At 42.9% G+C, this 26,066-nt stretch overlaps 1 protein-coding gene across 3 annotated transcripts in view; it reads left to right on the forward strand.

Annotated features, from left to right (window-relative positions):
- Window positions 1-13,868: 13,868 nt before the first annotated feature.
- Window positions 13,869-26,066, forward strand: part of LOC139389267 (KN motif and ankyrin repeat domains 1a) — a 135,895-nt gene continuing 123,697 nt past the window's right edge. For 2 of the 3 annotated variants that reach the window (XR_011629392.1, XM_071135827.1), the window contains exon 1: window positions 13,893-14,130. The gene's annotated coding sequence lies outside the window, so the exon portion shown is untranslated. Of the gene's footprint in view, window positions 14,131-26,066 lie in introns of all 3 variants that reach the window. The other variant, XM_071135829.1, reaches the window with a different exon arrangement.

The following is a 26,066-nucleotide window of genomic DNA, read 5'->3' on the forward strand; positions in this document are numbered from 1 at the left end:
TCAGTAAGGCCATTCTACTGCCATTGTTTGTCTATGGAGATTGCATGACTATGTGCTCAATTTTATACATCTGTCACCAACGGGTGTGGCTGAAATAGCCAAAACCACTCATTTGAAGGGGTGTCCACATACTTTTGCATATATAGTGTATTAAGCTATTATAGGCCTAACTCACTATATTGTTAAACTGAAGATTATACACATTTTGCAAAACTCATGGATATCCTGGACCCACTCCAATTTGCAAAACGCCACAACAAATCCACAGATGATGCAATCTCTATTGCACTCCACACTGCCCTTTCCCACCTGGACAAAAGGAACACCTACGTTAGAATGCTATTCATTGACTATAGCTCAGCGTTCAACATCATAGTGCCCTCAAAGCTCATCAATAAGCTAAGGACCCTGGGACTAAACACCTCCCCCTGCAACTGGATCCTGGACTTCCTGACGGGGCCGCCCCCAGGTAGTGAGGGTAGGTAAGAACACATATGTCATACTGATCCTCAACACTGGGGCCCCTCAGGGGTGCGTGCCCTTCGGTACTTCTTGTTCACACACGACTGTGTGACCAAGCGCGACTCCAACACCATCAGTAAGTTTGCTGACGACACAACAGTGGTAGGCCTGATCACCGACAATGATGAGACAGCCTATAGGGAGGAGGTCAGAGACCTGGCAGTGTGGTGCCAGGACAACAACATCACCCTCAATGTGAGCAAGATAAAGGAGCTGATCGTGGAAAGGAGGAAAAGGAGGGCCGAGCACGCCCCAATTCTCATTGACGGGGCTGCAGAGCAGGTTGAAAGTTTCAAGTTCCTTGGTGTCCACACTAAGGATCTGTCATGAATGAATCGTGAACAATAGTGAGTGAAGAAGTTACAGATGCACAAATATCATACCCCCACGACATGCTAACCTCTCACCATTACAATAACATGGGAGGTTAGCATTTTAAATCATACCCCCAAGACATGCTAACCTCTCACAATTACAATAACATGGGAGGTTAGCATTTTATATCATACCCCCAAGACATGCTAACCTCTCACCATTACAATAACATAGGAAGTTAGCATTTTAAATCATACCCCCAAGACATGCTAACCTCTCACCATTACAATAACAGGGGAGGTTAGCATTTTATATCATACCCCCAAGACATGCTAACCTCTCACCATTACAATAACAGGGGAGGTTAGCATTTTATATCATACCCCCAAGACATGCTAACCTCTCACCATTACAATAACAGGGGAGGTTAGCATTTTATATCATACCCCCAAGACATGCTAACCTCTCACCATTACAATAACAGGGGAGGTTAGCATTTTTTGAGAGTATGATATTTGTGTGTCTATAACTTTCTCACTCATCATTATTCACGATTCATTCAGGATTATCCGTGATCACGGTAACATCCACATTAATGTAGAAGTGTTTAGAAATATATTCTATTCTTATTTACAATAAAAGTGACTCCAAAATGGGACAATACATTATTTATCATTCATTTCTATTGGGCACAAAATCATCTGAAACACAACCAAAACAAACAGCAAATGCATCCAACAAGTTGGTCGAGTCACGAGCTTGATGTAGTCAATGCTTGCTAGGAATAAGGAACCAAATCCGTGGAGGCAGCTGAGGGGAGGACGGCTCATAATAATGTCTGGAATGCAGTCAATGCAGAGATATCAACCACATGGAAACCACATCTCTGATGTGTTTGTTGCCATTCCATTGAATCCATTCCAGACATTTTATGAGCCGTCCTCCCCTCAGCAGCCTCCACTGAAGTAATACAATTTTGACTACCTTAATACACATACAGTGGGGTAAAAATGATTTAGTCAGCCACAAATTGTGCAAGTTCTCCCACTTAAAAAGATTAGATGTAATTTTCATCATAGGTACACTTCAACTATGACAGACAAAATGAGAAAGAAAAATCCAGAAAATCACATTGTAGGATTTTTAATGAATTTATTTTCAAATTATGGTGGAAAATAAGTATTTGGTCACCTACAAACAAGCAAGATTTCTGGCTCTCACAGACCTGTAACTTCTTCTTTAAGAGGCACCTCTGTCCTCCACTCGTTACATGTATTAATGGCACCTGTTTGAACTTGTTATCAGTATAAAAGACACCTGTCCACAACCTCAAACAGTCACACTCCAAACTCCACTATGGCCAAGACCAAAGAGCTGTCAAAGGACACCAGAAACCAAATTGTAGACCTGCACCAGGCTGGGAAGACTGAATCTGCAATAGGTAAGCAGCTTGGTTTGAAGAAATCAACTTTGGGAGCAATTATTAGGAAATGGAAGACATACAAGACCACTGATAATCTCCCTCGATCTGGGGCTCCACGCAAGATCTCACCCCGTGGGGTCAAAATGATCACAAGAACGGTGAGCAAAAATCCTAGAACTACACGGGGGACCTAGTGAATGACCTGCAGAGAGCTGGGACCAAAGTAACAAAGCCTACCATCAGTAACACACTACGCCTCCAGGGACTCAAATCCTGCAGTGCCCGACGTGTTCCCCTGCTTAAGCCAGTACATGTCCAGGCCCGTCTGAAGTTTGCTAGAGAGCATTTCGATGATTGAAGATTGGGAGAATGTCATATGGTCAGATGAAACCAAAATATAACTTTTTGGTAAAAACTCAACTCGTCGTGTTTGGAGGACAAAGAATGCTGAGTTGCATTCAAAGAACACCATACCTACTGTGAAGCATGGGGTTGGAAACATCATGCTTTGGGGCTGTTTTTCTGCAAAGGGACCAGGACGACTGATCCGTGTAAAGGAAAGAATGAATGGGGCCATGTATCGTGAGATTCTGAGTGAAAACCTCCTCCAATCAGCAAGGACATTGAAGATGAAACGTGGATGGGTCAATGAAGGAGTGGCTTCGTAAGAAGCATTTCAAGGTCCTGGAGTGGCCTAGCCAGTCTCCAGATCTTTGGAGGGAGTTGAAAGTCTGTGTTGCCTAGCAACAGCCCCAAAACATCACTGCTCTAGAGGAGATCTGCATGGAGGAATGGGCCAAAATACCAGCAACAGTGTGTGAAAAAGCTTGTGAAGACTTACAGAAAACGTTTGACCTCTGTCATTTCCAACAAAGGGTATATAACAAAGTATTGAGATAAACTTTTGTTATTGACCAAATACTTATTTTCCACCATAATTTGCAAATAAATTCATTAAAAATCCTACAATGTGATTTTCTGGATTTTTTTCTCTCATTTTGTCTGTCATAGTTGAAGTGTACCTATGATGAAAATTACAGGCCTCTCTCATCTTTTTAAGTGGGAGAACTTGCACAATTGGTGGCTGACTAAATACTTTTTTGCCCCACTGTAGGTGAATTTAACCCAATACTTTTTGTCCCCTAAAATGGGGGGACTAGGTGCAAAAAGGTGCAAAAAGTGCTGTAATTTCTAAACGGTATGGATGAAGATCCCCTGAAATTAAAGCTGATTGTCTGCACTTTAAACTCAAAGTTATTGCATCATTTTAAATCCAAAGTGTTGGAGTACAGAGACACAACAACACAACAACACAACATGTCCAATAGTGTTGGAGCTCACTGTAGTTAGTCTGCTGTTTGGTTAACTATTTAATTATCTGCATGACTTCTCTGTTTTCTCTCTCTCTGTTGGGAAGGGCCTGTCAGTAATCACTTCACTGTTACTGTTGTTTATCAAGCCTGCCCAAGAACCTGAGTGGCCCAGACTTTGGAAGAGCCTGCCCAAGAACCTGAGTGGCCCAGACTCTGGAAGAGCCTGCCAGAGAACCTGAGTGGCCCAGACTCTGGAAGAGCCTGTCAGAGAACCTGAGTGGCCCAGACTCTGGAAGAGGCTGCCAGAGAACCTGAGTGGCCCAGACTCTGGAAGATCCTGCCCGAGAACCTGAGTGGCCCAGACTCTGGAAGAGCCTGCCAGAGAACCTGAGTGGCCCAGACTCTGGAAGATCCTGCCAGAGAATCTGTGGGGCCCAGACTCTGGAAGAGCCTGCCCGAGAACCTGAGTGGCCCAGACTCTGGAAGAGCCTGCCAGAGAACTTGCGGGGTCCAGACTCTGGAAGAGCCTGCCCGAGAACCTGCGGGGCCCAGACTCTGGAAGAGCCAGCCCGAGAACCTGCGGGGCCCAGACTCGGGAAGAGCCTGCCCGAGAACTTGCGGGGCTCAGACTCTGGAAGAGCCTGCCGGAGAACCTGCGGGGCTCAGACTCTGGAAGAGCCTGCCCGAGAACCTGCGGGGCTCAGACTCTGGAACAGCCTGCCCGAGAACCTGCGGGGTCCAGACTCTGGAAGAGCCTGCCCGAGAACCTGAGGGGCTCAGACTCTGGAAGAGCCTGCCCGAGAACCTGCGGGGTCCAGACTCTGGAAGAGCCTGCCAGAGAACCTGAGTGGCCCAGACTCTGGAAGATCCTGCCCGAGAACCTGAGTGGCCCAGACTCTGGAAGAGCCTGCCCGAGAACCTGCAGGGCCCAGACTCTGGAAGATCCTCCCGAGAACCTGAGGGGCCCAGACCCTGGAAGAGCCTGCCAGAGAACCTGAGTGGCCCAGACTCTGGAAGAGCCTGCCCGAGAACCTGCGGGGCTCAGACTCTGGAAGAGGCTGCCAGAGAACCTGAGGGGCCGAAACTTAAAACACACCTTTTTAGTTTTACTTTTCTTCAGAGTGCTGTTTAGTTGTTCAGTTTTTATTGTTATTCTTCTGTTTTTTTCCTTTTATGTTTGTTGTGTAGTATTTGTTTTTTTTCTCCCTGTGAAGCACATTGTGTTGCATTCCATGTCTGAAATGTGCTCTATAAATAATGCTTGATTTGGTTTGATGTAGAACTGTGGACTTGACAGGAAGCTCCTCCACACAGGTCAGCTGTGAATATCTTTATCACCCCAATACATGTCAGGATATGTGGATAGAAATGTATATATTTCACATCAACGTCGTCTAGTCATACCAGACGGTTGGTCTACTGATCCATCATCTAGTCATACCAGACTGATCCATCATCGACTGCACTTTCATTGAATGAAGTGAATACGGAAGTACCAGTAGATGACCACAGGGTGGCGGTCTATACTTACAGTTCCAGGCCCTGATTCTTTGGGCTACATACTATAATATACTGCTGTGATTGTAAGTAATTAAAAAAAAAATCAACTTCATTGAAACGTTTAAACGATATGCACCTAAGATTTACACCTAAGACAACCTAGACAGCGCATCAGACAGCGCATCAGACAGAGCATCAGACAGAGCATCAGACATCAGACAGCACATCAGACAGCACATCAGACATCAGACAGAGCATCAGACAGAGCATCAGACAGCACATCAGACATCAGACAGAGCATCAGACAGCGCATCAGACAGCGCATCAGACATCAGACAGCACATCAGACAGCACATCAGACATCAGACAGAGCATCAGACAGCGCATCAGACAGCGCATCAGACAGCGCATCAGACAGCACATCAGACAACACATCAGACAGCACATCAGACAGCACATCAGACAGCATATCAGACATCAGACAGAGCATCAGACAGAGCATCAGACAGCACATCAGACAGCGCATCAGACAGCGCATCAGACAGCTCATCAGACACAGCGCATCAGACAGCACATCAGACAACACATCAGACAGCACATCGGACAGCACATCAGACAACGCATCAGACAGCGCATCAGACAGCACATCAGACAGCACATCAGACAGCACATCAGACAGCACATCAGACATCAGACAGCACATCAGACAGCACATCAGACATCAGACAGCACATCAGACAGCACATCAGACATCAGACAGCACATCAGACAGCACATCAGACAGCACATCAGACAGCACATCAGACAGCGCATCAGACAGCGCATCAGACAGAGCCAGACATCAGACAGCACATCAGACAGCAAGTCAGACAGCACATCAGACATCAGACAGAGCATCAGACAGAGCATCAGACAGAGCATCAGACAGCACATCAGACAGCACATCAGACAGCGCATCAGACAGCACATCAGACAGCACATCAGACAGCACATCAGACATCAGACAGCACATCAGACAGCACATCAGACAGCACATCAGACAGCATATCAGACATCAGACAGCACATCAGACAGCACATCAGACATCAGACAGCACATCAGACAGCACATCAGACAGCACATCAGCCAGCACATCAGCCAGCACATCAGACAGAGCATCAGACAGCACATCAGACAGAGCATCAGACAGCACATCAGATAGCACATCAGACAGCACATCAAACAGCACATCAGACATCAGACAGCACATCAGACACATCAAACAGCACATCAGACATCAGACTGCACATCAGACAGCACATCAGATAGCACATCAGTCAGAACATCAGACAGCACATCAGACATCAGACAGCACATCAGACAGCACATCAGACACATCAGACAGCACATCAGACAGCACATCAGACAGCACATCAGACACATCAGACAGCACATCAGACAGCACATCAGACAGCACATCAGACAGCACATCAGACACATCAGACACATCAGACAGCACATCAGACAGCACATCAGACAGCACATCAGACACATCAGACAGCACATCAGACAGCACATCAGACAGCACATCAGACACATCAGACAGCACATCAGACAGCACATCAGACACATCAGACAGCACATAAACCAAATACTTATACTTATACTTATACTTATACTTATACTACTATACTTTATTCAAGTAGTATTTTACTGGGTGACTTTCACTTTTACTTGAGTGATTTTCTATTAGGGTATCTTTACTTTTACTCAAGTATGACAATTGGGTACTTTTTACACACTGGTAACAACGAATGCTTCTTACCATGCTTGTTACAAATGTTAATGTTTCTGATAGCATCTCAACTCATCATATTGGTCAGTGCTACCTGGGATCCTTGGGACATCTTTATCCTAACCTTAACTCCTACCCTTACCCAAACCTTAACCATAACCCTTACATAACCTTAACCATAACCATAACCCTTACATAACCTTAACCTTAACCATAACCCTTACATAACCTTAACCTTAACCATAACCCTTACATAACCTTAACCATAACCATAACCCTTACATAACCTTAACCATTACCTTTACTCTAACCTTAACCATAACCCTTACATAACCCTAACCTTAACCATAACCCTTACATAACCCTAACCTTAACCATAACCCTTACATAACTCCAACCTTAACCTTAACTCCTAACATTACTCTAACCATAACCCTTACCTAACATTAACCTTAACTCCAGAATGGGAAAATGCTTTCCAAGAAAGAAACCGATGAAGACAGAGACAGAGTTGTCCATTTCCATTTTGTAATGTTAAAAAGAGAAGAAAAATACAATTCTGTTTTTCTAAATGAGCTATCTAGACCAGTGTTTCCCAACTCCCGTCCTCGATTACCCCCCAACAGGACACATTTGTATGGAAGCCCCGGACAAACAGACCTGATTGAACTAATCATCAAGTTCTCTATGCGTTAAATCAGGTTTCTTTGTCCGGGGCTACAACAAACATGTGTACTGTTGGGAATACTCCAGGACTGTTGGGAAACAATGATCTAATCTAGGCTACTCTACTGTAGGCTACACATTTATGCTATTGAGTAGGCCTGTATCTTTATTTAATTAATCAATTTATTAACAATAAAAATCCTTATTATTTTGTCAGAAATGTATTTATACATGTTGTAATAAAGTTGACTAAAGTAGAAGCTAATCTTTAGTTTGTACGTACTTTCAATTGGTAATGAATAATCAGTAATTACATAGAAATAAACTGAAGTTTAACTAGCTAAATTCTGTGTAAAACCTAGTTTTTAATTTTTAATTATCTCAACCTTCATTTAACCAGGTAGGCCAGTTGAGAACAAGTTCTCATTTACAACTGCTAGCTGGCCAAGATAAAGCAAAGCAGTGCGACACAAACAACAACACAGAGTTACACATGGAATAAACAAACGTGCAGTCAATAACACAATACAAAAAACCGATCTCTATACAGTGTGTGGAAATGGCGTGAGGAGGTAAGGCAATAAATAGGCCATAGTAGCAAAATAATTACAATTTAGCAAATTAACACTGGAGTGATAGATGAGCAGATGATGAGTGTGCAAGTAGAAATACTGTTGTGAAAAAGAGCAAAAAACAAATAAATAAAAACAATATGGGGATGAGGTAGTTGGATGGGCTATTTACAGATGGGCTATGTACAGGTGCAGTGATCTGTGAGCTGTTCTGACAGCTGATGCTGGGTGACCAGTGAAATATACCTGCTGGAGTGCGTGCTACGGGTGGGTGTTGCTATGGTGACCAGTGATCTGAGATAAGGCGGAGCTTTACCTAGCAAAGACTTATAGATGACCTGCAGCCAGTGGGTTTGGCGACGAGTATAAAGCGAGGGCCAGCCAACGAGAGCATACAGGTCGCAGTGGTGTGTAGTATATGGGGCTTTGGTGACAAAACGGACGGCACTGTGATAGACTGCATCCAATTTGCAGTTTGCTGAATTTGCTCCAACACTCTGTTGGAGACTATTTTATAAATGACATCGCCAAAGTCAAGGATCGGTAGGATAGTCAGTTTTACGAGGGTATGTTTGGCAGCATGAGTGAAGGATGCTTTATTGCAAAATAGGACGCCGATTCTAGATTTAATATTGTATTGGAGATGCTTAATGTGAGTCTGGAAAGAGAGTTTACAGTCTAACCAGACACCTAGGTATTTGTAATTGTCCACATATTCTAAGTCAGAGCTGTCCAGAGTAGTGATGCTGGACGGGCGGGCAGGTGCGGGCAGCGATCGATTGAAAAGCATGCATTTAGTTTTACTTGCGTTTAAGAGCAATTGGAGGCCACGGAAGGAGAGTTGTATGGCATTGAAGCTCGTCTGGAGGTTAGTTAACACAGTGTCCAAAGAAGGGCCAGAAGTATACAGAATGGTGTCGTCTGTAGCAAGAGCGACATCATTTATGTATACAGAGAGAAGAGTCGGCCCGAGAATTGAACCCTGTGGCACCCCCATAGAGACTGCCAGAGGTCCGGACAACAGGCCCTCTGATTTGACACACTGATCTCTATCTGAGAAGTAGTTGGTGAACCAGGTGAGTCATTTGAGAAACCAAGGCTGTTGAGTCTGCCGATAAGAATGTGGTGATTGACAGAGTCAAAAGCCTTGGCCAGGTCGATGAATACGGCTGCACAGTGCTGTCTTTTATTAATGGCAGTTATGAGTGTGGCTGAGGTGCACCCATGACCAGCTCGGAAACCAGATTGCATAGCGGAGAAGGTAGGAAGGCAGAGTAGAATAGATATAGGTCTGTAACAGTTTGGGTCTAGATCGTCTGAGATTCCCATAGATTGGAAAGCTGCAGCGGTCATTCCCCTCTTTCAAAGAGGGATGACCGCTGCAGCTTTCCAATCTATGGGAATCTCAGACGATACAAAAGAGAGGTTGAACAGGCTAGTAATAGGGGTAGCAACAATTACGGCTGATAATTTTAGAAAGAGAGGGTCCAGATTGTCTAGCCCAGCTGATTTGTAGGGGTCCATGTTTTGCAGCTCTTTCAGAACATCAGCTATCTGGATTTGGGTGAAGTAGAAATGGGGGAGGTTTGGGCAAGTTGCTGTGGAGGGTGCAGGGCTGTTGACCGTGGTTGGGGTAGCCAGGTGAAAAGCATGGCCAGCCATAGAAAAATGCTTATTGAAATTCTCAATTATCGTGGATTTATCGGTGGAAACACTGTTTCCTAGCCTCAGAGCAATGGGCAGCTGGGAGGAGGTGCTCTTATTCTCCATGGACTTTACAGTGTCCCAGAACTTTTTGGAGTTTGTGCTTCAGGATGCAAATTTCTGTTTGATAAAGCTAGCCTTTGCTTTCCTAACTGCCTGTGTATATTGGTTCCTGACTTCCCTGAAAAGTTGCATATTGCGGGGGTTGTTCGATGTTAATGCTGAACGCCACAGGATATTTTTGTGCTGGTCAAAGGCAGTCAGGTCTGGAGAGAACCAAGGACTATATCTGTTCCTGGTTCTACATTTCTTGAATGGGGCATGCTTATTTAAGATGATGAGGAAAGCACTTTTAAAGAATAACTAGGCATCCTCTACTGACGGAATGAGGTCAATATCCTTCCAGGATACCCGGGCCAGGTCGATTAGAAAGGCCTGCTCGCTGAAGTGTTTTAGGGAGCGTTTGACAGTGATGAGGTCGTTATGTGATGAGTGATGAGGGGTGGTAATTATATTGTACTTATGCAGATATGATATGTACTCTGTGGTGCACAAGTGGGTTTATTTTCTCACTTAGATGGCCTTATAATGAGGGCCAAGTTGTTATGATGGGTAATTTACTGTATAAGTACACATTAATTACAATTAAGTATGACTGTTTCAACTAGTCAAATCCTGATGTGTATAAACCCTGGATGACTGACAGGGGGGGTGCTGTATTGAAGCCACCAAGCAGCCATTTTGGAAGACATTCATTTATTTTCTACATTAGTTTTTGACATGTGTTTTATATTACAGACACCTTAATGCATAGTTTTAATTATATTATGTGACTTAAACATAAAAATTACAAATGGAAAAAAACAATTAAAAATGTTCCCTTATCAGCAATCCAGGGTTTATATACAGTGCATTCAGAAAATATCCCCCATTGACTTTTCCCACATGTTTTACGTTACAGCCTTATTCTGAAATGGATTCAATAGTTTTTCCCTCATCAATCTACACACAATACCCCATAATGACATCACAATACCCCATAATGACATCACAATACCCCATAATGACATCACAATACCCCATAATGACATCACAATACCCCATAATGACATCACAATACCCCATAATGACATCACAATACCCCATAATGACATCACAATACCCCATAATGACAAAGCAAAAACTGTTTATGAAGAAAAATGTTTGCAAATGTATAAAAAAATCTAACACTGATGTATCACACTTGCATAAGTATTCTGACCCTTTACTCAGTACTTTGTTGAAGCACATTTGGCAGCGATTACAGCCTCGAGTCGTATTGGGTTTGACGCTACAAGCTTGGCACACCTGTATTTGGGGAGTTTCTCCCATTCTTCTCTGCAGATCCTCTCAAGCTCTGTCAGGTTGGATGGGGAGCGTTTCTGCACAGCTATTTTCAGGTCTCTCCAGAGATGTTCAATTGTGTTCAAGTCCGGGCTCTGGCAGGGCCTCTCAAGGATATTAAATTGTGCACCGCCGGTTGTGATACAGCCTGGAATCGAACCAGGGTTTGTACTGACGCCTGAGATGTAGTGCCTTAGACCGCTGCTCCACTCTGGAGCAGGTTTTCATCAAGGATCTCTTTTCTCTTTGCCTAGATGCTGACTAGTCTCCCAGTGTGCCCAAGCACGACTCCAACACCATCATTAAGTTTGCTGACGACACAACAGTGGTAAGACTGATCACTGACAACAATGGCAGAGGCAGCCTATAGGGAGGAGGTCAGAGACCTGGTACTGTGGTGCCAGGACAACAACCTCTCCCTCAATGTAATCAAGACAAAGGAGATGATTGTGGACTACAGGAAAATGAGGACCCCATTCACATCGACAAGGTTGTAGTGGAGCGGGTCGAGAGATTCAAGTTCCTTGGTGTCCACATCACCAACAAACTATCCAAGACAGTCATGAAGAGGGCACGACAACACCTTTTCCCCCTCAGGAGATTGAAAATATTTGGCATTGGTCCCCAGATCCTCAAAAAGTTATTCAGCTGCACCATCGAGAGCATCCTGACCGGTTGCATCACTGCCTGGTATGGCAACTGCTCGGCACCTGACCGTAAGGCGCTACAGAGGGTAGTGCGAATAGCCCAGTACATCACTGGGGCCAAGCTTCCTGACATCCAGGACCTATATACTAGGTGGTGTCAAAGGAAGGCCCAAAAAATTGTCAAACACTCCATCACCCAAGTCATAGACTGTTCTCTCTGCTACCGCACGGCAATGTCTGTCGGATGGGACGTTAAACGGGTGTCCTGACTCTCTGAGGTCACTTATCGTAAGAGTAGGGGTGTTAACCCCGGTGTCCTGGCTAAATTCTCAATCTGGCCCTCAAACCATCACTGTCACCTAATAATCCCCAGTTTACAATTGGCTCATTCATCCCCCTCCTCTCCCCTGTAACTATTCCCCAGGTCGTTGCTGTAAATGAGAACGTGTTCTCAGTCAATTTATCTGGTAAAATAATGGATAAATAAAAAAGAAAGAAAGAAAATGTCACACCCTGATCTGTTTCACCTGTCCTTGTGCTTGTCTCCACCCCCTCCAGGTGTCGCCCATCTTCCCCATTATCCCCTGGCTATTTAAACCTGTGTTTTCTGTCTGTCTGTGCCAGTTCATCTTGTTTGTCAAGTTTACCAGCGTTTGTCCTGTCAGCTCCTGTCCTCTGGTTTCTGACCCTTGCCTGTCCTGACCCTGTACCCGCCTGCCTGACCACTCCCTGATCCAGAGCCTGCCTGACCACTCCCTGATCCTGAGCCTGCCTGACCACTCCCTGACCCTGAGCCTGCCTGACCACTCCCTGATCCTGAGCCTGCCTGACCACTCCCTGATCCTGAGCCTGTACCCGCCTGCCTGACCACTCCCTGATCCTGAGCCTGCCTGACCACTCCCTGATCCTGAGCCTGCCTGACCACTCCCTGAGCCTGCCTGACCACTCCCTGATCCTGAGCCTACCTGACCACTCCCTGACCCTGAGCCTGCCTGACCACTCCCTGAGCCTGCCTGACCACTCCCTGATCCTGAGCCTGTACCCGCCTGCCTGACCACTCCCTGATCCTGCCTGACCACTCCCTGATCCTGAGCCTGCCTGACCACTCCCTGATCCTGAGCCTGCCTGACCACTCCCTGATCCTGAGCCTGCCTGCATTCCTGTACCTTTGCTCCTACTCTGGATTACCAACCCCGGTCTACCTTGACCTGTTGTTAACCTGCCCTGTTGTTACAATAAACATTGTTACTTCACACAGTCTGCACTTGGGTCTTACCTCGATACCTGATAGGCAAGCGGTGCCGGAGCGCAAAGTCATGGCCACCCGGACTATTTTTATTGACCCCCCTGTTTTTAAACTGCTGCTACTCTCTGTTTATTATCTATGCACAGTCACTTTACCCCTACCTACATGTACAAATTATCTTGAATAACCTGTACCCCTGCACATTGACTCGGTACCGGTACCCCCTGTATATAGCCCCATTATTGTTATTAAACTAAATAAACTAAAGTGAAAAATAGTTAATTTAGTACATATTTTCTTAACTCTATTTTCTTAAAACTTCATTGTTGGTTAAGAGCTTGTAATTAAGCATTTCACTGTAAGTTCCACATCTGTTGTATTCGGCGCATGTGACAACTAACATTTGATTTTGTTTAATTTTTATGCATAGTAACTTTACCCCTACCTACATGTACAAATGACCTCGACTAACCTGTACCCCGGCAGATTGGCTCAGAACCGGCACCCCTGTAAAGAGCATTGCCTCCACCTCTCCACACCTCCAAAACCCTCCACCAGAGATATATATATATATAATGACGAGATGCTCATCATGTCTCCACCCTAAGAATGGAGTCGCTGTTCAAAAGGCTGGAATGCAGGCGAAAAAGCTTAGGCCCAAAATAAACCCGTAGAAACGGATTGGGAATATTTTGTCGAGAGTGAAAGCTCTCGCTTTTCCTCTTCCTCTTTTGGCTCCATCCAGATCCGTTGTGTGGCCCCATGAGGAAGAGTGCTGCGCCAGGCTGCTGCTGCGCATGTGCAGTATGCTGCAGAAGGACAACTCTAATGCGACGGGAGAGATAAGACCGGAGCAGACTGTACGGAAAGTGTGCTCACTGACGAAGTTTGGTTTCAACGAAAAGTTCTTCTTCTTTTCTAGTTGTTCACATGACACGTGGTGATAAGAAGTGCGTGGTAACACAGTAGAGTTGGACAAGACCTGAAACAAGTAGCCTCGTTAAAAAAAGCGAGCGCGTCTGCTTGCGAAACACTTGTGGCTTTTTGACTTGCAATTGGGAAGCGGTGAGTTGACTTTATGTATGTTATTTAAATAAATCAGACATAATTGGCCTGTTGTTGTTGCCTACTGGACACAGACGTCAATTGAATATCTATTCCAATTTGAAATTGAATTGAAATGACGTGGAAACAACGTTGATTCAACCAGTGTATTCCCAGTGGGTGTGTTCTTGGGTTCAGCAAAACGTGTGTTAGAAATGAAAACGCTACACACGATTAGTAGTTCATTAGTTGTGATTTGCCTGTTCTACATATCGCTGTTATTTACACTATATTGTTATAGTTACTTTACAAGTCTTTCATCTGTTGTAGTTTATTTTAGTTTATTTTTTACGTGGATACGTATCACACTTTCTGTAGTGAAGTGGACTTTCATTCCAAGGTGGCCCTTTAATACTACACCAACCACACATCTGGCATTTATTGAACATTTAGTTGAAAATGAACACCTTGTGCATCAGATGCAAATGAAACAATGTGTGAATAAGACAAACTGGTGTGAGTTTGATTGTTTGTGGACTATGACATGCCGTAGGCTGTTAGACAGTATGTGATACTATTCATGCTGAGGATCGCTGAACTCCGGTCTCATACTGACGCGGAGTTGACTTTTCATACCTGGTCCCACAACAACAATGACTATTAAAGAGTCGATTCTGTAAACGTACCTATCTTTGTCCTGTACAATTGCGGTCTTTCTGCGGGGTGCTGAAATGAATACTTTAAATATATATATTTTAATCGACTATAACCATTGAAGGACCGCAGTTGTACAGGACAGACTTGTACAGGTAGCTACGCGTTTTCAGAGTTGACATTTTTACAAGAATCGACTGATGGTGACTCATTGTTGTTGCTAGCAAATCCTGAGGGATCTACACAAGGTTTCCTTCAGGAGTCTACTTTCAAGTAGGGATCTGGGCCAACGTAGTTCACTAAATAGGGAATAGGTGTTCATTTGTGACTTAACCTATTGCTTTCTGTCATCCACCCATGGTTCACACTTTACAGTAGTTATTCATGTGTGATTATTCCTATTAGTACATTCAAATTAGTACAGTGTAATAACTAGGCCTTTAACATGTTGGACCTTAGTGGGTGGTTATAATGCTACATTTAACATGTTGGACCTTAGTGGGTGGTTATAATAATGCTACATTTAACATGTTGAACCTTAGTGGGTGGTTATAATGCTACATTTAACATGTTGGACCTTAGTGGGTGGTTATAATAATGCTACATTTAACATGTTGAACCTTAGTGGGTGGTTATAATGCTACATTTAACATGTTGAACCTTAGTGGGTGGTTATAATGCTACATTTAACATGTTGGACCTTAGTGGGTGGTTATAATGCTACATTTAACATGTTGGACCTTAGTGGGGTGGTTATAATGCTACATTTAACATGTTGGACCTTAGTGGGTGGTTATAATGCTACATTTAACATGTTGGACCTTAGTGGGTGGTTATAATGCTACATTTAACATGTTGGACCTTAGTGGGTGGTTATAATGCTACATTTAACAAGTTGGACCTTAGTGGGTGGTTATAATGCTACATTTAACATGTTGAACCTTAAACGGGGTGGTTATAATGCTACATTTAACAAGTTGGACCTTAGTGGGTGGTTATGCTACATTTAACATGTTGGACCTTAAACTGGGTGGTTAAATAAAGGTCCAACTTGTTAAATGTCGCAATATAACCACCCAGTTTAAGGTCCAACTTGTAATCAGGGCATACAATTAACTTTTTCGTATACCAGCCACTGTGGCAGGTAGATTTTTTGCCAGCCCAAATATTTTTCCCCCACTAAAATGACACCAACAAAACACAAAAACACTGACGAGCGTGCTTTGTATTGTTTCTTAAACAATAAATGTATTACTAGTAAGAAGTCATGTGGTATATTGTTTAATTTTGTGACTTGTTACCAAAATATCACAGAGAGAAACATGTTTACCTGCCCCTTTAAGGGCGGGAGGTTACCGTGGTAACGTCACTGGAGTCATGTTTGTGCCTGTGAGATTGAGTCTGACTAGTAGAAGCCTTGTCTTTTCTTCCCTAGCTGATGAAAGTCAAACGTTAGAAGAAAAACAACCTAGCTTGTGAACAAAACAATGTAAATATTCAAGAAATACAACGACAAAGTCTCACTTCAGTAGACTTTCATTTCAAGTAAATTAGACCAATTTTTGTGACTGTGCGCGCAGCACTTCTAAAAATGAATCTTTCAGTCAGCTCTTCATGTGAGCACAGTCCCCAGCCAGACAGTGTTGCAGCCAGGGTTGCCAGGTCTAGCTAAAATGTATCAGACAGTGTTGCAGCCAGGGTTGCCAGGTCTAGCTAAATTGTATCAGACAGTGTTGCAGCCAGGGTTGCCAGGTCTAGCTAAATTGTATCAGACAGTGTTGCAGCGAGGCTTGCCAGATCTAGCTAAACTGTATTTTTAACGATGTAGTCTAAGAAGCTAAATTCGGTTTTCCATCAAAATAATAATTCTTGCGAGTTTAAGAATATGACACAAGAGAAAAGATAATTCGCCCTTGTTAAACTCTCCAGATCATTTTCCATCAATGGATGTCGATTTAATTTGTTTTGTCTGCTTTGAGTAAGCAATAAGGCCGGAGCAGGTGTGGTATATGGCCAATATACCACGGCTAAGGGCTGTTCTTTGGACATAGTCCTTAGCTGTGGTAGATTGGCCACAAACCCCTGAGGTGCCTTTTTGCTATTATAAACTGGTTACTAACGTAATTATATCAGTATAAAGTATGTTTTTGTCATTCCTGTGGTACACGCCTGATATACCATGGCTGTCATCCAATCTGCATTCAGGGTTCAAACCAACCAGTTTATAATTGTAGATAAATCCTGTTTGTTCATGTGCACAACTGTAGATCAATCTGACAGGAGAGTTTAAGTGCTGAAAGTTGGACAGAGGATCTCAATCTCTGAGCAAGAAACACTTGGACCAACTTTGGGCTATTTTCTGGAAATTGTGGCATCGTTATGTGCAAGATGTTGAGACAACAAACTATAAATGGCCTATTATTTGAGATTAGCTTGTTATTTGTCGCCGTTATATCAGTTCCAATGCGTTAATGTTTTATGGTAAACAGGAGTCTCCATAATGACATGTTAAATAGCCCTAACTACAACCGGTAAATTTAGAAGTAGCCCAAAACCCACAACCTGCGACCAATACATTTTCTCCGGCGACATCGTTTTCAAAATAGCCCGATTTGGCAGGAAAATTGTGAAAATGGCAACACTGGTTGCAGTGTGAGGCTATAGGATGCATCGTTTTTGACTTTGTGCGATTTAATTTACCAGCTATGAAACAAAACAGCAGAAACACTTTGAAAACAGTTACTGCTTCATTTATTCTACTATAAATGGGATCATATTTTTTTATTAACAAATGGCAGCGAAATGCTGGCACTGTGGAGCCCTGACCACTCGCCAACGTGGCTGATGAAGTAGAGCTCTTACCCACCAATGCCAAAATCTACCTGCAGATGGCGGGTGTTAATGCTACATTTAACATGTTGGACCTTAGTGGGTGGTTATAATGCTACATTTAACATGTTGGACCTTAGTGGGTGGTTATAATGCTACATTTAACATGTTGGACCTTAAACTGGGTGGTTATAATGCTACATTAAACATGTTGAACCTTAGTGGGTGGTTATAATGCTACATTTAACATTAGGTGGCCTGTAGTTGTTGTACAGGTATATTTCCTAAACAGGTTTGTGTATTTGCATGTAGCTTATATAGTGTTTCCTGTAGGCTTTCCCAGCCATACCAAGATGACATGGGACAGTTCTGTATTATAGGATGACATGGGACAGTTCTGTATTATAGGATGACATGGGACAGTTCTGTACTATAGGATGACATGGGACAGTTCTGTATTATAGGATGACATGGGACAGTTCTGTACTATAGGATGACATGGGACAGTTCTGTACTATAGGATGACATGGGACAGTTCTGTACTATAGGATGACATGGGACAGTTCTGTTGTATAGGATGACATGGGACAGTTCTGTATTATAGGATGACATGGGACAGTTCTGTATTATAGGATGACATGGGACAGTTCTGTACTATAGGATGACATGGGACAGTTCTGTATTATAGGATGACATGGGACAGTTCTGTACTATAGGATGACATGGGACAGTTCTGTACTATAGGATGACATGGGACAGTTCTGTTGTATAGGATGACATGGGACAGTTCTGTACTATAGGATGACATGGGACAGTTCTGTACTATAGGATGACATGGGACAGTTCTGTACTATAGGATGACATGGGACAGTTCTGTTCTATAGGATGACATGGGACAGTTCTGTTCTATAGGATGACATGGGACAGTTCTGTACTATAGGATGACATGGGACAGTTCTGTTGTATAGGATGACATGGGACAGTTCTGTACTATAGGATGACATGGGACAGTTCTGTACTATAGGATGACATGGGACAGTTCTGTACTATAGGATGACATGGGACAGTTCTGTACTATAGGATGACATGGGACAGTTCTGTACTATAGGATGACATGGGACAGTTCTGTACTATAGGATGACATGGGACAGTTCTGTACTATAGGATGACATGGGACAGTTCTGTACTATAGGATGACATGGGACAGTTCTGTACTATAGGATGACATGGGACAGTTCTGTACTATAGGATGACATGGGACAGTTCTGTACTATAGGATGACATGGGACAGTTCTGTACTATAGGATGACATGGGACAGTTCTGTACTATAGGATGACATGGGACAGTTCTGTACTATAGGATGACATGGGACAGTTCTGTATTATAGGATGACATGGGACAGTTCTGTACTATAGGATGACATGGGACAGTTCTGTATTATAGGATGACATGGGACAGTTCTGTACTATAGGATGACATGGGACAGTTCTGTACTATAGGATGACATGGGACAGTTCTGTACTATAGGATGACATGGGACAGTTCTGTACTATAGGATGACATGGGACAGTTCTGTACTATAGGATGACATGGGACAGTTCTGTACTATAGGATGACATGGGACAGTTCTGTACTATAGGATGACATGGGACAGTTCTGTATTATAGGATGACATGGGACAGTTCTGTACATCGTACCAAGGTCCTGTACTATGGTGGCGGTGTGATCATTGCCCCCCCCCCCCATCCCCCAGCCTGATACAATGTGAGGCAGATGGCCACAAAGCCTTATTATGCTGTGCTGATAGGAATTGTCAGTGACTTGGATCCATAACAGACGATGTAAATGAACACTGTTGATCGTATCAGACCTCCTTTATACAGGGCTTGGACGCATTTAAACATTTCAACAAGGAGTCATTTGGAAACCGTCCTTCTCCCACAAATGTTTTTTATATGGCAGCAGTATTCTGTAACTGAGGTAGACAGCTGTGCGTCTGTATCCGTAGTGTGGCCAGACATTCATTGGTGGGTGGGCTTGCGGGGGGGGGGGGCTCTTCTTTGTCTACACCCATTCAGCACCGTTCACACCCTCTTAAAAGCTTTAGCCCCACCCATCTCTTTAAGTGTTGATCTGAGCGTTCTGTCCAAACAACAGCAGTCAAGCACCCAAGATAACGGGCTAATGTTGGCTAGTTTGCTAGCTACTTCCAGACACAAATGAGAGAACACCCCACTCTGACCATTTTACTCCCCCTAGCAGAGCTGGTTAGGCTGTTTTTATGTTATCCAGAGCGTTGGTGACTGTACCTGTGCTGCGGGCGCAATTTACACTTTTTTGCCAACGTTTACTGACACCGGCCGTATTCAACGGGTGTTGAGTGTTTGTAAATTCATCAGTTATTCTGTTCTCTGGCACACTGAGATGAGAGTGCTCTGATATCAGCGTAGATAACCAGAGAGAATTTACCAGCTACGTCTATTGACAGTTGTCATAGTGACGTCATGAACATTCTATTGAAATGGTTACTTGCATAGTGGATGGAGTCTTTTGTTGAAACATGCAGCTAGCTATCTAGGTAAATAATGAACCATAATCCCAACTCATGATGTTACTACCCTGAGGGAATCTGCAGGTAGCTAACCAACCAGGTTCAATGTTAGCTAGATAATATTAGGCTATAACTAGCAATGCAAATGGCTCTGAGATACGAATAAGAAGATCATACACGTAACGTTAGCTAGCGAGCTAACAATGCACTTTAACTTGAAATGAAAACAACTTCTGTCGAAATTAGAAACATGTAATATCTGAAAATGTAGCTAGCTAGACTATCTTACCCGTATACATCATGGATGGACGCTTCTCCCTTCCACGGATACCATGGTTGCCCTTAGTTTGAAGATGTAATCCAGAGACAGGTGTTTCCTCAATCTCCTTAGCTATCATACTCTAATTCCAGTGATTTCAAAACTCGGCCGTCCAGAAAGTGGAGAGCAACACTTATGCAGTTCTACTATGAGATACATAAAACACATACTGTTTTCTGTACGTACCATAACTCCATTAGTAGTCTGTATGTACCATAACTCCATTAGTAGTCTGTATGAACCATAACTCCATTAGTAGTCTGTACGTACCATAACTCCATTAGTAGTCTGTACGTACCATAACTCCATTAGTAGTATGTACGTACCATAACTCCATTAGTAGTCTGTATGTACCATAACTCCATTAGTAGTCTGTATGTACTATAACTCCATTAGTAGTCTGTATATACCACAACTCCATTAGTCTGTACGTACCATAACTCTGTTAGTAGTCTGTACCATAACTCCATTAGTAGTCTGTATGAACCATAACTCCATTAGTAGTCTGTATGAACCATAACTCCATTAGTAGTCTGTATGAACCATAACTCCATTAGTTGTCTGTATGAACCATAACTCCATTAGTAGTCTGCATGTACCATGACTCCATTAGTTGTCTGCATGTACCATAACTCCATTAGTAGTCTGCATGTACCATGACTCCATTAGTAGTCTGAATGTACCATACCTCTGTTAGTAGTCTGTACCATAACTCCATTAGTCTGTACGTACCATAACTCCATTAGTAGTCTGAATGTACCATGACTCTGTTAGTAGTCTATACCATAACTCCATTAGTCTGTACGTACCATAACTCCATTAGTAGTCTTATGTACCATAACTCCTTTAGTAGTCTGTATGAACCATAACTCCATTAGTAGTCTGTATGAACCATAACTCCATTAGTAGTCTTATGTACCATAACTCCATTAGTAGTCTGTATGAACCATAACTCTGTTAGTAGTCTGTACCATAACTCCATTAGTAGTCTGTATGAACCATAACTCCATTAGTAGTCTGTATGAACCATAACTCCTTTAGTAGTCTGTATGAACCATAACTCCATTAGTAGTCTGCATGAACCATAACTCCATTAGTAGTCTGTACGTACCATAACTCCATTAGTAGTCTGCATGTACCATGACTCCATTAGTTGTCTGCATGTACCATAACTCCATTAGTAGTCTGCATGTACCATAACTCCATTAGTAGTCTGAATGTACCATGACTCCATTAGTAGTCTGTACGTTCCATAACTCCATTAGTAGTCTGTACGTTCCATAACTCCATTAGTAGTCTGTACGTTCCATAACTCCATTAGTAGTCTGTACGTACCATAACTCCGTTAGTAGTCTGAATGTACCATGACTCTGTTAGTAGTCTATACCATAACTCCATTAGTCTGTATGTACCATAACTCCATTAGTAGTCTGTACGTACCATAACTCCATTAGTAGTCTGTATGAACCATAACTCCATTAGTAGTCTGTATGAACCATAACTCCATTAGTAGTCTGTATGAACCATAACTCCATTAGTAGTCTGTATGTACCATAACTCCATTAGTAGTATTATGTACCATCACTCCATTAGTAGTCTGTATGAACCATGACTCCATTAGTAGTCTGAATGTACCATACCTCTGTTAGTAGTCTGTACCATAACTCCATTAGTAGTCTGTATATACCACAACTCCATTAGTAGTCTGTACCATAACTCCATTAGTAGTCTGAATGTACCATGACTCTGTTAGTAGTCTATACCATAACTCCATTAGTCTGTATGTACCATAACTCCATTAGTTGTCTGCATGTAACATAACTCCATTAGTAGTCTGAATGTACCATACCTCTGTTAGTAGTCTGTACCATAACTCCATTAGTAGTCTGTATATACCACAACTCCATTAGTAGTCTGTACCATAACTCTATTAGTAGTCTGTACGTACCATAACTCCATTAGTAGTGTGTACCATAACTCCATTAATAGTCTCAATACCAGTGGTATTGTGGATATGTAGTGGTAGAGTAGTGGTGTAATAATGTGTTGTATTGTAGATATGTAGTGGTGTAATAATGTGTTGTATTGTAGATATGTAGTGGTGTAATAATGTGTTGTATTGTAGATATGTAGTGGTGTAATAAAGTGTTGTATTGTAGATATATAGTGGTGTAATAATGTGTTGTATTGTAGATATATAGTGGTGTAATAATGTGGGAGTATTGTAGATATGTAGTGGTATTGTAGATATGTAGTGGTAGAGTAGAGGAACTAATGGGGATAATAAACCCCAGGAAGAGTAGCTGCTGCCTTGGCAGGAACTAACGGGGATCCATAATAAACCCCAGGAAGAGTAGCTGCTGCCTTGGCAGGAACTAATGGGGATCCTTGATAAAAATTGTGTGTGTGGGTCATCAACATTACATGGGTGTTTTCCACTGAAACACAGACTGGGGCTTTGTCACTAAACTGGTGCAGGGAGACACTGATGTTGGTTGGTACAACACACACACATAAACACACACACACACACACACACTTTTACTGAAGGTGTCTTTTTTTATGAACGTGTTTTGTTTTCATGTGATGTTTTGTATAATAACATGTATTTTCATGTGTTTTATTGTATTTTGATGTGTAATGTGGTGCCAGACAGGGCTCATCTATAGAACAGACCTTGGTCTCAGCATTTATTCCCTATTAAAATAAAAGTTCAATAAAATAAACACACACACACTTCAGATCTGCCGCTGGGTGTGAATATAATATGGAATAGAATGGCAGGGGCTTCTAAATTGACGCCTTGCTGAGTAGGTCCCTGTCCCATGGTGATCAAAGAACAGATTCCTCCTCCTCTTCAAGAAGGCCCCTGTCCCATGGTTATCAAAGAACGGATTCCTCCTCCGCTTCAAGAAGGTCCCTGTCCCATGGTGATCAAAGAATGGATTCCTCCTCCTCTTCAAGAAGGCCCCTGTCCCATGGTTATCAAAGAACGGATTCCTCCTCCGCTTCAAGAAGGTCGCTGTCCCATGGTGATCAAAGAACAGATTCCTCCTCTTCAAGAAGGTCCCTGTCCCATGGTGATCAAAGAATGAATTCCTCCTCCTCTTCAAGAAGGCCCCTGTCCCATGGTGATCAAAGAATGGATCTTGTATTTTGAGAGCCATGTCTGCCTTCTGCGACCTTTCTCAATAGCAAGGCTATGCTCACTGAGTTTGTACATAGTCAGAGCTTTCCTTCATTTTGAGTCCGTCACAGTGGTCAGGTATTCTGCCACGGTGTACTCTCTGTTTAGGGCCAAATAGCATTCTACTTTGCTCTGTTTTGTTGGTTAAATCTTTCCAATGTGTCAAGTTATTATCTTTTTCTTTCTCATGATTGGGTCTAATTGTGTTGCTGGGGCTCTGTGGGGTCTGTTTGTGTTCGTGAACGGAGCCCCAGTGTAACGATGTGCGCTGAGAGTCGGGAAGCAAGTATAGGGAGTGAATATTTAATCACATAAATGGAATATAACACAAACACTAACAGCATATGAATCTGAAACAATAAGGCCTTGGGAAGGAATTTAAGGGTGTGACATAAATAGGGCAGGTAATCAAGGAAGTGATGGAGTCCAGGTGACAGTCGTGAAGAGGGCATGACAAAACCTTTTCCCCCTCAGGAGACTGAAAAGATTTGGCATGGGTCCTCAGATCCTCAAAAGGTTATACAGCTGCACCATCGAGAGCATCCTGACTGGTTGCATCACCGCCTGGTATGGCAACTGCTCGGCCTCCAACCGCAAGGCGCTACAGAGGGTAGTGCATACGGCCCAGTACATCACCAGGGCCAAGCTTCCTGCCATCCAGGACCTCGGTGTCAGAGGAAGGCCCTAAACGTTGTCAACGACTCCAGCCACTCTAGTCATATACTGTTCTCTCTGCTACCCCACGGCAAGCAGTACTGTAGCACCAAGTCTAGATCCAAGAGGCTTCTAAACAGCTTCTAACCCGAAGCCATACGACTCCTGAACATCTAATCAAATGGCTACCCAGACTATTTGCACTGCCCCCCCCCCCCCCCCTCTTCTACGCTGCTGCTACTCTCTGTTATTATCTATGCATAGTCACTTGAATAACTCTACCAACATGTACATATTACCTCGACACCGGTGCCCCGGACATTGACTCTGTACCGGTACCACCTGTTTTTAGCCTCGCTATTGTTATTTACAGTCTAACTACACAGTGTTAATATGAAATCAAATTGAATTTGTCTCATGCACCAAATACAACAGGTCTAGCTAGACCTTACAGTGAAATGCTTACTTACAAGCCCTTAACCAACGACGCAGTTTTAGAAAATACCATTTAAAAAAAAAAGTAAGAGATGAGAATTATTTGTTATTCTCATCTCTTACTTTTTTAAAACTGGTATGTGTGTATACAGTAGTTGGACTGGGTGTGAATACTGTAGTTGGATTCGGTGTGTGTATACAGTAGTTACTGTGTGTCTACAGTAGTTGGACTGGGTGTGTATACAGTAGTTGGACTGGGTGTGTATACAGTAGTTGGATTGGTTACTTTTAAAAAAAATGGTATGTGTGTATACAGTAGCTGGAGCCTTATATGGAAGTGCTAGTGTGTTCAACTTCAGAGTCTTGATGAAGCAGTAAAAGCATATATTTAACCAGGAAGTGTTTTCTTTAGGAGATCAAAGGCCTGGCAAAATGTTAAGCAACTTGTTAAATCTCCACTGTCTGGATTAACCAGATTTATAGTCACAATGAGGTCCGTGGTGGATTCAACAACTGATGTTGTTAATGTTGGGCTAGGTCTAGAGTGGATACTACTACTGTATTACTGCTAATGTCTAGAATGGATACTACTACTGTATAACTGCTAATGTCTAGAATGGATACTACTACTGTATAACTGCTAATGTCTAGAATGGATACTACTACTGTATTACTGCTAACGTCTAGAATGGATACTACTACTGTATTACTGCTAATGTCTAGAATGGATACTACTACTGTATAACTGCTAGGTTTAGAATGTTTTCAGTCATTGTTATTATTGGCGTATTCTGGTTAGCGTGTCAATGAGACAGACTGTAGCAAACCAGGTTTTGTGTTTGTATTGAAATCTTCTGGTCCTTCATAATACTGGATCAGTGTGATGTGATCAGGGCCTGAGGCAGATAGAGAAGGGGATATATTACTATATACCCCAGTAATAACCACAGAGTAATAGAATAATAACCCCAGAGTAACACCATAGTAACACCATAGCAACAACCCCAGAGTAATACAATAGTAACAACCCCAGAGTAACACCATAGCAACAACCCCAGAGTAACACCATAGTAACAACCCCAGAGTAATACAATAGTAACAACCCCAGAGTAACACCATAGCAACAACCCCAGAGTAACACCATAGCAACAACCCCAGAGTAATACAATAGTAACAACCCCAGAGTAACATGGCAATAACCCCAGAGTAATACAATAGTAACAACCCCAGAGTAACATGGTAATAACCCCAGAGTAACATGGTAACAACCCCAGAGTAATACAATAGCAACAACCCCAGAGTAATACAATAGTAACAGCCCCAGAGT

Source organism: Oncorhynchus clarkii, chromosome 30, assembly GCF_045791955.1.
Source record: "Oncorhynchus clarkii lewisi isolate Uvic-CL-2024 chromosome 30, UVic_Ocla_1.0, whole genome shotgun sequence".
Lineage (NCBI taxonomy): Eukaryota > Metazoa > Chordata > Actinopteri > Salmoniformes > Salmonidae > Oncorhynchus > Oncorhynchus clarkii.